At 41.9% G+C, this 15,201-nt stretch overlaps 2 long non-coding RNA genes across 2 annotated transcripts in view; one reads left to right on the top strand and one right to left on the bottom strand.

Annotated features, from left to right (window-relative positions):
* The window catches only part of LOC138916568 (uncharacterized), a 298,642-nt gene that overhangs the window by 103,806 nt on the left and 179,635 nt on the right, over nucleotides 1–15,201 (top strand). The gene's annotated exons all lie outside the window — the stretch shown is intronic.
* LOC138916779 (uncharacterized) lies at nucleotides 13,033–13,733 on the bottom strand. The gene is made up of 2 exons (XR_011424205.1): nucleotides 13,583–13,733; nucleotides 13,033–13,227 (listed from the first exon to the last, which is right to left on the bottom strand). It is a non-coding gene; the product is annotated as an uncharacterized lncRNA (long non-coding RNA).

The raw sequence follows: 15,201 nt of genomic DNA, 5'->3' as shown, positions 1-15,201 counted from the left end.
TCTCTGCCCCTTTGTCTCTTTCTTCTCCTTCTGGGACACCTATAATATGGATATTAGTGAGCTTGATATTGTCCCAGAGGTCCCTTAGACTGTCCTTGTTCTTTTTAATTCTTTTTTCATTTATCTGTTCAGCTTGGGTGATTTCCTCTAGTCTTTCATCCAGCTCACTAATCTTTTCTTCTGTGTCATCTACTCTGCTATTGAGTCCCTCTAGTCAATTTTTCATTTCCAGTATTGTATTCTTCATTTTTGATTGGTTCTTTTTTATATTTTCCAATTCTTTGTTGATGTTCTCACTGAGTTCACTCATTCTTCTCCCCAAATCAGTGAGCATCCATATGAATGTTTATCTCTGTTTCATTTAGTTCTTTTTCTAAGGTTTTGTACTGTTCCCTTTGAATGTATTCCTTTCCCTCCTCATTTTGCCTTTTTCTCTGTGCTTATATCTATGTATTAGGTAGATCAGCTATGTCTCCTGATCTTGGAGAACTGCCCTTATATAAAAGATGCCTTATGAGGCCCATCAGTGTGCTTACATCTCATCACCAGTTCCAAATGTTCCAGGAGTGTCCCCTGTGTGTGTTATGTGTTTCCTTCTGTTGTGGCAGTGTTGCTCTTTCTCCTCCCTAGCCTGGGGAGGCTAGGCTGTCCCCCTGGCCAGCTTGTTGTAACACTCAGCTGCATGTGGCTGCTATGGTCTCTTTAGTCACTTTATTTGGAATGAGGAGTCCCAGCACAGTTGGCTGCAAGGTCTGATAGCACATTCCTGTTGCAGTTTTTCTGTTAAGTGAGTAAGCCCCAAGCATGGCTGGTTGCTCGGCTCAGGGGCTTACAATTGCTGTAGGCTTCTGGGCTGCAAGGCTGTTGTCAGCTCTCTCAGGAGTGCAGCTGAGTGGGGCTGGCCTCAGACATGGGAACACCCAATTGTTTCAGGCTTTGGAAGGTGGGACTGATTCCCTATGTAGCTGAGAAGCACAAGTCTAGCTGCAGTTGACAAATCCCACTGCCCGCAGGGCCACACATCCTGTCAATACAGTTCTGCCCCATATGCATACCCTGACCCAGTCGCCCCACTGCAGAGGCCTCATATACTCCAGCAATGCAGGCCCACTCCTTGTACATATCCTGTTCCACAGAGATGGCCCCACACATCCAGGTGCAGAAATTCCAGGCACTCCACTTATGCAGACCTCCACATTGTCTGAGGGCTTGCTGTTGGGTAGGGCCACTTCCTAGGGATGGCTGCCTCCCCTGGCCATACTGGATTGAATTGGTGCTCTAGTGGGTGCACAGACCCGGGGCTAACAGGCCAGGGGAAGAACTCCAATGGCATCTTCCAGTGTCTGTGTCAGCATGCCTGTACAAGGTCACAATAATGGCTGCTGCCCAAGTCTCAGTCTCTGGGGAGGTCACACCTCTCATTGAGATGCACCCAGAGCCTATGAAACGAATCTCTTTTGACCAAAGCCTGTGCACATTTCTTTCTGGTGATTTTAGGTTGCTTTCTTAAATGGGTGAGTTTGTGCAGGGGCTCTTTCAGAGCAGCCTTTTTTCCCTTATGTCTAATAGCTTTTCTGGGGATATTCCCCGTTGTGGTTAATAGCCAGTAAAGCCAGATATTATGACACTTGTATAAGTTGTGCTGAATCTAAAAGCTGCTTATTGTTGCAATGCTGTCCTGCTCAGATCCCCCCTTCCTCCAGGGAAGGCTTCATACCTTAGGATTGCTCCTGGATAGCCATGAAGTGCCATGACTTGAAGGTGGCTTTTTTCTCTCCAGACGGGAATTTCTGCCTCTTCCACCTCAGTCAGCACTGTCCCTCGTTGCAGGAGTTCTTTTTATTCAGTTTTCTGGTCTCTCTCAGGGGTAATTGTTCCAAGAGTAGTTGAAAATTTGTGTCTGTGGGAGGAGGTGAGTTCAGAGACTGCCTACACTGCCATCTTGACACCATCTCCTCAAATGCTAATTTAATGTTTAACCAGATAATTGGGCAACCTGTGACCTAGTCAAGTTGACACATAAAATCAGCCTTTATAAGATGGAATGACTCAAAGCTGGCCTCATATGGGACTGTCAACTAGAGGTTAAGCCAGTCTGGTGGCTCTCTGTGTGCCGCGGGCTTTTCTCACCATGGGGGCTGAGTTCTGAGAGAAAATGCTCTAAGAGACCTGGACAGAAGCTGGATGGCCTTTTCTGACCCAGCCTGCAAGTTTGTGTATGTTGTCAGGTGTAAGTGAGTCATTAAGTCCAGACTAGATTCAATGGGTGGGGAACTGCACCTTCTCCACTGCAGAAGGGCGTGCGGAGTGGCACATACTGTTGTAGCCACCTGCCACAGTCAGCTATAAGCTTCAAGGATCAATCAGGTGGCTACAAAAGTATATTATTTCCTGTGCTTTCATGAGATTCTGAGCTCTGGAGGGAAAAATTGGAAAAAGGATGGAAATGTGGGTTTTTATAGGATTTTTTACATGGTCAGAGAAATAAAATGCTCAGGACCTAATTACTTTCAAGATTCTTTTTTTCTTTGTTTTCTTAAGCTTTAAAAAATTTACATGCAGTAATATTCGTTTTTTTTTTTTTGGTATATACAATTCTGTGGGTTTTAGCACAAGTAGATACTTGTCACCACTTATGTAAATAGGACATAGAACAATTTCAACACCCCAAAGGATGCTCTTGTGCTGTCCCCTTGTACTTAGCCCCTCTGCCACCTCTAACACCTGTCAACCTCTTATCTCTGGGTAAAAAGTTGCTTTGTTTAGTGGTCTTCAAAATATACTGTACATATCCAAGCGGGTGCACAAGAAGATACAAAGGGGGGAAAGGAAAAGATCAAAATTTATATTTCTATCTATTTTTACCTCATGTTTACATTCAATTTTTGACCATGTTTAAAATGCACACAATACATTAGCCCTGGAGTATGCACATGTAATTTATGAATAAGTAAAAATACATTGGGAGAGTTAAAAAAGGGATTGTTATTATTTGTGCCGTGAAATTTATTCTGACTCCTTGCGCCCCTGAGTACAGCATGGTGGAACCTTGCCTGATCTTTTTGTACCATCCTCTCACCTCTGGCACTGTATCAGACAATGTTCTGCTGCTATTCATAGGGTTTTCATGGCCAATTTTTTTGGAAGTGGGAGGCCTGGTCCTTCTTCATAGTCCATCTTAGTCTGGAAGCTCCACAGAAACCTCTCCACCATGGATGACCCTGCTGGTATTTGAAATCCTGGTGGCATAGCTTTCAGCATCACAGCAAGACACAGCCATCACAGTATGACAACCGGTGGTGGTGGGGTTCCCTGACCTGGGCCGCAGCGGTGAGAGTGCTGAGTCTTAACCACAACATCACCAGAGCTGGCAAAAATTTAAATGCTGATAAAGATAAGTGACCAAAAAAGTTTTTAGATGGCTGGATTAGATTAGCATCAAAAGCAATGTGCTCTGGGGTGGAAGTGGCATGGTTCTTTACACATCGGCTTTCGCTTAGCCAAATGGAATAGTCAATGAAGGACAAGGAGGGTACAGGAAAATAAAGCATAGCTCTCTGAGTCGGAGCTTGGATTCCCCAAATGAGATTGTAAAAAATTCTACAATTAGTCAATTTTTGCCTTCCTTGATAGATTACATGCTCCATGGAAACAGGGGCCATTTATGTCATGCATTCAAGTCTATGCCTGGCATAGTTTTAGGATCTAAGGACACAGGAGAGAACAAGACTCTAAGCATCTTGACTCTTCTAAAGTGTACTTTCTAGGGTAAGAAAGAAATAGTAAACAAGTCAACAAAAAATTAAGAAAATTTCAGAGAGTGGTAAGTTCTGTGGAGAAATAGAAGAGGGTAATGGAAAGAGAGGTGCAATATTATGTTAGATCCATGGAAAACCTCCATGGAAGGTCCCATTTGAGCTAAAATGTGAAAGACAGGAATGAGTCAGCCACATGAATATCAGATAGGTTTGGGAATTTGGTAGCAGATAGCAATAATGCATGGATTTTTGTCAGTTTTATTGATTGGTTTTTAAAAATATATAAAGCCTAGAGTGGCAGCAAATCATACAGGAAGTCTCTAGAAATCTGGGGATCAGTAGAGGGCAATGAGTGGAGGGTGGCACAGCGTGTCTAGGCAGAGAGGGCCTGAACCTGCCACATTGTCTTTTCTGTGGCCCCAGGGTGGAGTGGGAAAATATCCAACAATTTTTCACACCTTTCTAAAAGGGACCTGGAAGTAACTGGTGGGTCTGGAGAGGGCACAGGGTCACCACATGGGTGACCTGGTGACCTCAGTGGCTCCATCACTGGGCTTAGATGGGAACTTGTGTCTCAATGGATGCCACTGTGGCATCCACCCATTATTTCACTCTTGAGCTTGTGGCCCATGAATGCCATTTTCATTCTACTGGACACTGAGGATAAAATGGTAAGTGAGTCAGTCCCCTTATAGCCTTTCTTGTTCTCTCCTCATCTGAGAGTGTCACCATCCCCTTGTGCGTCAGTTTTGGACCTTCAGGAAACAGACACAAAGACAAAATTAAAAATGCAAATTTTTTTTGGAGGTCAAGCCCACAAAAGATAAAAGAGGAGAGGGAACAGGAGTAGGCAGAGGAAGTCTTCAGACCGTGATGTGGGTCAAACATCTGTGAATGGAGAGGGGAAAGTGAGGAGGATTGGGTCGAAAGATCCTCAGATGTCAGTGCAACTCTGAGAAAGTCTCATCTAGCCCAGGGGGGAGGTATAGACAATGATTATTTGGTAGAGGGATCCTTTCCTGGGCAAAATTTCCAGGTTCTATCACTCCCACTGTGCCAGGAGAGCATGGCCTTGACTCAAATGCTGCAGTGGATTGCACAGGCGCTGTGGCTGGGGGCTGTCAGCTACCCGGACTCCTTGCCACAAGTTCTCCTTTGAAAGGAGAACTGAGAGGTGCATCTCCATGGCTGCTGTGCCTTGCCCTTGGCAAGCATCCCCCTTGCCAGCTTCTGTGGGTATTTGTATATTGAGAATGCCACTCCTGGGGCCCTGCTCCTTCTCCAAATTAATTTAATGAGATGCTTAGAAGGGAACTGTGAAGGAGTTGTGTTCTATTGATACTCATCTCAAGGAATGTCATTAATCACCAAGGCAAAATTCAAGGCAATTAACTTTTATTAATTAGTTAGTTTTTTTTGTGTGTGGTTTGGAATCCTGGAGGGCGAAGATTCTGACTATAAACTCAAATCAGCAAATGTAACTGTGGTTGATGTAAGTAGGTTGGATACTTCTGTGATGGGAGCTTAGGGGCAAAGATGGTGAAGGGATGTGGACACGTGTGCCGTGGAGAACAGGGGAATGAAGGCCTCTGAAATCACCTGGAAGTATTCTAGCAGTGCTTACAGGATGTTTCAGTTCTGAGGAGCAAAGAAAATGGGAAGAGGGTTAGGGTTGAGTTAGTTTTAGAGTCTTAAGCTGAACTCAGCCTGTGGAAGGGTACAAACCAGCCCAGTTGTGGGTCAGGAATAATGGCGTGCCCTTCACCTCTACCTAGGAACTATCACCCATCCTGGCGTACAGAGGAAGTGCCTCTCCTACAGGTCCAGTAAACTTTCCCTGTTGCAAATGTTCCTTAAGGTTGCTGCCTGCTTGAGATGCACGTTTACTCCCTGATTACACTGCTTTGACTTTCTTTTTGTCTTTTCTTTTACCTGAAATCGATGGCCAAGTGATTACTTATTCTTTTCTCTTTTTTTCACATGCCATTAGTGATTCTATGAAGCAACACATGCTTGAACCATTGGTGACCAGGCATCTCCAACGAGCTTCCTGACCTTGCTTGAGAAATATATGGATTTTTCAAGTTGTGTGTGATAAGTCACCAGGTAGCACAGGAAAGGGAAAGAGAAAGGTAGAAAATAAATCGGGTTTGAATGACGGCAAAACAAATGCCATGTTAACTCAGGCATTCAATATACAGAAGAAGTTGTCTGATTGCTTGGTAATTAAACTTTAAAAGGAGGCTTGTCTGGCCCCAAGTAAACAAACGTAATGATCTTTTGTACACAATAAGACTGGTATGTGTAATTTCTCACTGAGACTTTCAGTTTTAAGCTGTTGTTAAGTCCCAAATAGGAAAATTTGATTTCCTTTTAATCCATTTTTGTGGGCTGGAAGAAAGTAAGAGTGATGTGGGAGAAAGGAATGTTAGTGTTGTCCTGATAGAGAGGGGCCCGGGCTAGGCTGGGATGCTACTGGGAGGAACCAACTCATAGCATTTGAGGCGTTAGCGGTCTTAGATAGTATCCATTTCAACCTCTCATTTAGCAGATATGGAAGCGGAGACTCAAAGAAGCTAAGAAGCAGGAAGATGGAGCAGAAAGAAAACTAGAATCAAAAGTACTGAGTTCAAGTACCAGCAGCGGCTGTAATGATTTCTGTGACTTAGCTTTGATACCAGCACTCTTCCCTCTGACCTGACCTTCCTAGGCTTTTGGAGGCAACATGGGAAACTCCATATCAAAATATGACTTCCAGAATCTTGGGCAAAATTCCTGACACTTGTTGGCATTTTGAATGTAAATTGGATATAGGCTAAACCTCAGCATATTGCTACATCCCTTTCAGTTCAGTCTCCCTGATCCACATGACAACCCTCATCTCCTAACACATAGTTCTAATGACAGCCTGGCAGATTCAACCTCTATTCCTGTTCCAGAAGCGTTTCTCTTGATGTTCTCCTTTGGTGGTTCTTGGATGTTGATGTTCATGGGTTAGTTAACATTTGAAAGCTTCCATCTGGATTCTTGCTTCAAAATCATAAGTACTTTCCCTACACCTATCACCAATAGATAGGCCTAGATAACAAATGCAGGGATGGCAAAAAAATTTAGATTAGACTGTCTAACACTAACGTTATAAAACTTAGACCTTAATATGAAAGAACCGGAATGTATTAGAGTGATAAAAGTACCATGGAGAGCAAAGAAAAAGGGACACTGGCTAGTACAGGGTGACCACAGCCTCTGCTTTGTAAGGTGGACAATGACTGTTTGCTCACCTTAGTTCCGTTATAGGCCCCAGAATTTTAAGCCTTTCCTACATATGGAAACTTTCACAGCTAGCATTTCTTCATCTCTTAGATGACAATCATAACCATCCTGGCTCTTAAAACTGTTGGGAGGACCAAATTAAGTGGTGGCTTTATAAAACTTAAAAGTGCTATTAAAATATTAAGTGGCTTACTAGTTAATTAGAAATATTGAGCTAGAACTGGAGATTCCAGACAGCTAATTCAGGTGTTCTTTTCATAGCTCTGGGGAGAAAGTTGTGAACTAGGTAGGTTGTAGAGAAAACAACTAATGTTTGGAGACAAAAGGAAGCCAGCACTAGCCCCATAGTATCCTTCTCGGAAAGGCAATGAGAATTTTAGTTGTGGTGTTATTCAAGTCACGGTTAAGGGTTTAGAAACCACATGAGTCTGTAGTTTGAAGGAGAAGGACAGTGACAAAGCTAAGCTGCTCCTTTTGAGGGGAGGTGATTACCAAGTCCAGGCTCAGAGCTGATTTTCTTCTCCTCTTTCTCCCAAGTGAAGATGAGGCAGGGAGTGACCATGGGGTAACTTAAAGGCTGGAGTTATTAAAGCATGAATTCTCATAAATAAAACTCAAAGATTTCCTGAGACCCAGAGAACAGGATCAACCTGCAAGAGAAAAACAAGAGTCTAGGAAATTGGGCTCTTTGCCAATGTTTTTGTACTAAACAATTCTCCAGCTATCATTCAGATAGCATCATATTTCATTTTTCTGCTTCAACCTCTAATTCTTTACAAAGGACCCTAAAAATCCATTTGCCATTCTGTGAGACGGAATCCAGGACATGATCATCATTATTATCATTACCACTGAAGATAAAGAAATCTGTCAATTTCACTAGTTTCTGCTACCTACATAATAACTCAAGCTCTGTCTTGGTCATCTACTTTAAGGGACAGTATAATGACATTGCTGGGACTTACATATATCCACTCACTCCAAAGCCAGCAGCTCTTGGTTCAGCTTTAATAGATCAAATTCTATTCAAAAAATTATGAGAACAATGACTCTATTTTTTTTTGAGAGCTGAGGAGTTTTATCTCTACAAAAGTGGGTCTAAAAAGTTCACTGCTCAGTGAGTACCAATTTGCTTCCGGGAAATGGCATATGATTTCTGAATGGTATTCTATCTTATAAAACTTTAGCGAAGTATGTCCAGCTATTAAACAATGACCTAAGGCATGTCGACAATTGATTTGCTCCCCGTTTGCTTATTTGGGAAGACTGTTGAGAGCACGCTTCATAGGAACATCATGACCCTTAACTTCATCTCCAAAAGTTTGTCCAGACCACACTCACTGAACACCTTTTGTATACAAAGTGCCAGGTCCAGTGCTGAGTGTACAAAATGTGAATAAGTTCTTGTCTTCGTACTTGAGCCTAACAGAGGAACAAGTGTCGATTGTCCTCTTCTCTTCAGGAGATGCAGAGTTTCTGTGAAAGATATTAAATTCTCAGAAGTCTTGTGTAAAGATTTGGCTGCTTTTTCAATGCCTTTATCCATGTGGTTTTTAAACCAGGCAGAATTATCCTTGATTGTGTCTGTTTGTGTGCTATGTGACTGTAGCTAATGAATCCAGAAGCCTGCGATGTATAATCAAGTCTATGTAATGTTCTATGGCAAATGCTACAAGAGATGTATATATGTAGACCAACGGAAGCACAGAAAAGAGAGTTTGATAATATAGGACATAGTGGTTGAGCCTGGCCTTGAAAGGTGAGTTAGATTTTTCCAGGTAAAAATATAGATAAATGTATCCAGGGAGGAAACAGCCTTTGTGAAGGGGCAGAGGTGTGAGGGAGTATGGTCCCACTGAGCATTTTGATAATAACTATAACAAAGGATAGTGGTAGGAGCTGACACTAGATGAGTAGGCTGGATCAGTTTGTGAACGGGCTGCTGTTTCTATGTCAGGTTATCTTTGTCTTATTCAGTCTGCTTATATCTTCTTGGTTGATGGGCAAATTGAGGAATTATGATCTTGTTCAAACTCTTCTGATATTGTAACTCAAGGTAAACATGTGGTTGTAGGTATCAGAGTGTTTGAGACTACAACTAAAACTCTATTTATTCAATTTCCCCATTCTCTTGCCCCCCCACCCCCCATTATAGAAAATCCTTCTTCCGTGCCCATCACATGCCATTCAAAGTTGTTCTAATTTACTCATGGGTACTGCTTTTGTTAGGAATCACATTTTCACTTAAAAATTTATCCTCTGAATTGAAGTCTCAAAGCAGAAAAAGAAAGTTAATAAATTTACCAAGTTCTTCACTCACAGCTTTTTCTAATGAATGATTATATGTTGAAATAAAAGTTGTTAAAATATTGATAAAAAGAAGTTTGAGGAAGCAGATCGAAAACAAAGACTAATGAGACAGGTAGAGAGGTTCTTCAACGGGAATGCTATTTCCCTACCAAATCTGGTAAAGCCCAACCTCAGTGCTTGCTTGCCTGGAGGCTAAAAAGTGGTCGGGCCTCTCACATAGCTGCGGTATTTTCAGTTAATAGATGTTTGGCTTTTTATGCACGTCTGTTTAGTCTTTCCCAAAATGTCAATAATATGAGGGGATCGATAAACAAATTTTATTGTGTTTACATCTCTCACATTTTATAAATTAAGCACATTTAAGCCATGTATAAATTCACTCAGATGGGATTATCATACTTACGTGACACTTTTGTTACTCAATAATAGTAGAAAAGATGAAGGCTTGACTACCAACTCTATGTGGTTTATCTTCTGTTGAGGCCCTGAGACTGCCTTGTGAGGCTTGTGTATCACAGTCCTCAGCTGGACTTACATACTGTAATATATAATGTATAACACATATGTAATATTTGGTATGTGATATATAATGATATCTTATATATCATTGAATCAAATTATATATTGTATTGTATAATGATATTGCAGCCAGCCCTGGTGGTCTAGCGGTTAAGATTTGGTGCTCTCACCTCCGCGGCCTGAGTTTGTTTCCTGGTCAGGGGACCAAACCACTTGTCTGTCTGTCATACTGTGGTGACTGCATGTTGCTGGGATGCTGAAAGTTCTGCCACCAGAATTTCAAATATCAGCAAGGTCATCCCTGGCGGACAAGTTTCAGCAGAGATTTCAGACTAAGACAGATCAGGAAGAAGGAACTGGCCACCCACTTCTGAAAAGACTGGCCATGAAAATCCTATGAATAGTAGTGGAGCCTTGTCTGCTAGAGTGCCAGAAGGTGAGAGAATGGCCCAAAAAGACCAGGCAAGTTTCCACTCTGCTGTACACAGGGTCACTAGGATTCAGAATCCACTGGATGGCACTAACAACAAATAATACTATTATATAATATATTATATATAATATTCATCCCTTTGCTCATCTCATCAGTGCTATTGCAGCTCCTTGAGTTCAAAGCATCTGGGGTTATGAACGTCCTCGGCCATGTCTAGTTTTGGTCTTGATTTTATAACTGCTTAAAAGTGAAAGACTTGCTTCCCCTTCTTATGCTATGCCCCATTTTACATCAGTCTGAGACTAGTTAGGTGTTCTGGCTCAAAGTCCTCACAGACCTAGCTGTGATTTCTGTTTTGCCACTTACTGAATAAATCGTGAGCAAATTACTAGTGCAAACCTTATTTTGCTTCTTTGGAAAATGAGGAATGATAACTAATTTAGAGTGGATTACCTAACCTCTGTTAAATGGAGATGATCATAATACTTATTTTATAGGATTGTTGTGAAGATTAATTGAGACAAATTTTATAGTGTACTTGCCCTTTGCCTGGCACGCGGTAATTGATCAATACTAGCTGTTACTATTATCATGTTATGATTTTTAGTGTGTTGCCATTGTCTCATTTGTAGCTATCAGGGTTAGATCATGTATCATAAAATGTTACAAAACGAAGCAGGATTGAATGTAGTGCTGGTAATCCCCAAGCCATGGTAACTACTCTTATGATTTGATCATCTCTAAGTTGGTGAACATATTATTTCTAAATCCATTAGTTTAATTCCTTGTAGTAACTATACTATCTTGCTGTTGGCTTGGATTTGGAAAATGAACCCTTGTATTCCTCTTAAGTTCCCTCTAAGAAGTTGGCCTGTGAATCAGATGGATGCTAACAGGTTGGTGGTGTGGCCTGGTTATGAATTCAGCCCCGAACTGTAAGGAAGGCTAGATGTTCAAGAACTTCCCAGTCTTTTTCAGGGAATACCCAAACTTTCTATGAATGAGGCTAAATCCCCAGAAGTCTAATGTTGGGATTTGGCTGCTTTCTCAATGTTCTTTTGCCATATGCTTCTTAAGAGAGCACCAAGACAGAATTATCCTTGAGTGTTTATCTGTGTGAATGTGGGAGGCAGGGAAGAAGAGGTGGGGAGGAGAGAGTGTGTGTGAGAGAGAGAGGGAAAGAGAGAGAGACTAGATATAGCTATTGAAGTCAGAGGAGACCCTACAAACAGTAATGAAGCTCACCAAGCTCACAGCCTTTTGCTTTTGATCCATGTGGGGATATGCTGTCACATACAGAGCAAAGTTTAGGATAGAAAACTAAAGACCTTGGATGGATTCGGCTCTTCTAGTAGTAGGTCACAATTTCAGAAAAGAAGGAAGACTAAGGGTGTGAACACCTGGTGTCTTAGTTTGTTTGGGCTGCTATGGCAAAATACCACAGCCTGGGTGACTTAAAAACAACAGAAATTTATTTCTCGCAATTCTGGAGGCTGGAAGTCTGATATCAGGGTGCCAGTGTGGTTGGTTTCTGATGAGGCCCTTCTTCCAGGGTGCAGACTGCTACCTTCCCATTGCATCCATGGTGGAGAGCAGAGAGGGGAAACATATTTTCTTGTGATTCTTACAGGGACACTAATCCAATGGCCTCACCCTCGTGACCTTATTTAATCCTTATTACCTCCCAAAGGCCCTGCTTCTTAATACCATCATGCTGCGGGCTAAGGTTTCAACATATGAATTTTGGAGGGATATAAGCATTCAGTTCATAACTCCCAGTGACATAGATCATACTAAAGAATAAGATTTGTTTTTCTGGATTGTGATTTTATAATATCATAATGGTAATCTCCTTGGGGAAAAAACAAGTAATTTATAAAGACTCAGAAGGATGCATTTATTAGAGTATTTAGTGGCTTAAGAAAAGGAAGGAGACAAATACTCAGAAACTTGACACTAAGGAGGATAATATATGAAGTAGAAACACAATATGATAATGTCTTATATGAATATAGTATTTATAGTTTTCAAAGTGTTTTTTATGTGATCTCATGAAATCCTTACAACAGTACCCTGAAGTTTTCAGAAATATGAAGATCTATATTTTTCAGATGAAAAATATGAGTCCCAGAGAGGTAAATTAGTTTGTCTTAGGTCACACAGCCATTAGGGTACATGTCTGAGACTAGATCTTTTGATTATAGTTCTATATTCCCAATATTGTAGAACATTTTGGTATTTTTTTGATGGTGATTTTTTTCTGTGGTTTGAGCTTGTGGTTTTGGAAGTATTCTTTTAGGCCATAAGTGTTACTGCACAAAAATAGGGTTCTCCTACCCAATGTGCGTAAACAAGACAATTAATTACGGCATCCACTTTTGGGAAAAGAAATCAGCTTTATTCTGCGAGATCAATCTGTAGGGAGAGAGGGGGCTTGTGCCCTCAGATCTGTCTCCCTGATCTTGGGGCACAATTTCTTAGCTGAAGGGCAGGGCGGTCTAAAGTGTGGAGATAGATGATTGGAGGTAAGGAGAAGTGAGGTAATTGATGGTCTGCACAAGCATAGTCAGGCTTCATGCCTCTCCATGGAATGCATGTTCACAAAATGACAGTGTTACCATGATCAGAGGCTGGAGTTATTAGCTCCTTGACATCAGAAATGTCACTTATCAAGCATTTGCACAGGAACAGCTGATGAGTTGGCGGTCTTACCTGGCCTGAACTGGACAAGGGTCTCAGTCCCTGAAAGACAACTCTTTATTACTCTGTTGATAAGATGGGGCCAGTTGAACTGGTCCTGGAGAGCCCGTGGTTACATAAGGAATTTAAAAATTTTCATATTTTTCTTTGTGGTTTCTTTCAACACGTTTGACATTAGAATGTCTTCCCTAATATCTGACGAATTCTTGACTTGTCCTGTTGAGGATTTCATCTCTGGAAAGATAAAGAAAACAGTGAAGGAAGATTTTTAATTTTAGACATTTCTGGTCAACAGAATTGAACTAGAAGGGAAAAGATGGTTAAGAGCAAGAGGAGAATCTAGAAAAGAGGAAAGGCTGGCATTGAGTTCATGAATTATTCCTTTTTAAAAAGAAAGTAGTGATGGTCTGACTTTAAGGGCATCTTTGAGCTTGTATTTGTTTTGTTACAAAAGGAGCATAAAGTCCTCTTCAACCTCTGCACCCCAATATGCACTCTATTCAGCTACTGAGAGGTACTGCAGTTAACATTTTGGTGTGTATTCTTGCAGATCTTTTCTTTACACACACACATGTAAATGTATACTTACTTACACCCCGGGGTGAGCAATCATTCCAGTTTTACCAGAACTGAGAGGTTTCTTGATATGTGGGCATGATATTGTGATTTATAATAAGAAATACATCATTGATCTTCCACCTGGTCCTGGCACAGAGCTCCTAAAATCCTTGGAATTTTCTGTGACAAGAGTGATAAGGTGTTTTTTTGTTATGTTACTGAGGTAACTTTTGGAACACTCTTAAGTAACCTAAGGATGGGGCCTGGTTGCCGGGGGAACCAACCATGTGATTAGAGGGGTGGGATTTTCAGTACTCCCCCGCTCCTTCACCAATGGCCAATGATTTAATCATTCATGACTATGTAATCAAGCCTTAATAAAACCCCAAAAGGATAGGGTTCAGAGAGCTTCAGGGTTGGCGAACAAGTATAAGTACGCGGAGGTGCTGGGAGAGTGGTGCACCTGGAGAAGTCATGGAAGTTCTGTGCCCTTTCCCATATCTTGCCCTATGCATCTCTTCCATCAACTGTTCCTGAGTTTTATCCTTTTATAATAAACCTGTAATCTAGTAAGTAAAATGTTTCTCTGAGTTCTGTGAGCCACTCTAGCAAATTCCTTGAACCTGAGGAATGGATCTTGGGAATCCCTGACTTATAGTCAGTAGGTCAGAAGTACAGATAACAGCCTGGACTTGCAATTGGCATCCTGAGTTGGAGGGGTTTGTTGGAACCTTCAATTTGTAGCTGGTTTGTCAGAAGCACAGGTAACAACCTGGGCTTGCAACTGGTATCTATGGGAGGAGAGTCAGTCTTGTAGGAGTGAACGCTTAACCTGTAGAATCTGATGCTGTCTCCAGGCAGACAGTGTCAAAATTGAGTTGAATTGTAGGACACTCATCCAGTGTCAGAGTACTGCTTGTTGTATGTGTGAACACCCCTCCCTTACATCGGAATTGGGTTCAGGAACTCAAAATAGTGGGACTTCTACTGCTAAAACCAGGAGGGTCCTAGGAAAACTGCATGATTGGTCACCCTATCCTAAGAGGGATGGGTGAGACGGTGTCTGCCCTCACCCTCTCCCACATATCCCCTTTAAAGTGGTACAGGAGGAGGAAAGTGTCTCACTTGACCTCACAGGCAGGGAATGGATAAAGTCCTCTAAATGCTTCTGTGATTTTTGGATTAATGTCACTTGTCCTCCTGATTTCTAAAGTTGGTGGCTCAGGTAACTCATGATCTGGTCTCTTTCAGTCTGTTCAGGCCAAGCAGCTTCCTTGCTTAGCTAGACATCTACTTGGCCCTGGAACATGTGATTGACACTTCCAAGCCTCTGCCACATCCTCTATCTAGACCCTGGCCAAGGCTTGGCTATGGGGTTACCTCACTGTCCATCACAATAGACCCCAGGGCAGGCTAATGAGACCAACATCCATTCAGAGTGTCCCTGCCTCATAAGAACTAGGGGAGACTAGGAGTTTAAGCTAGATATCTCTTTCTCCCTCCATCTTTTCCTCTCCCTCTCTCACTCCTTATCTCCCACCATGTTACTCCACCCTTTTGACTATGCTGACCCCACTATAGTTGCTCAAGGTCCCCTGTACAGTGGTCCCTTCACAGAATCCAAAATGGGGAGCATGGTAAGAATCCCTT

The sequence above is a fragment of the Equus caballus genome, chromosome 12 (genome assembly GCF_041296265.1).
Source record: "Equus caballus isolate H_3958 breed thoroughbred chromosome 12, TB-T2T, whole genome shotgun sequence".
Classification (NCBI taxonomy): Eukaryota; Metazoa; Chordata; class Mammalia; order Perissodactyla; family Equidae; genus Equus; species Equus caballus.
Note: the sequence above shows the minus strand (reverse complement) of the source record. Positions and strands in the feature narration are given on the sequence as shown.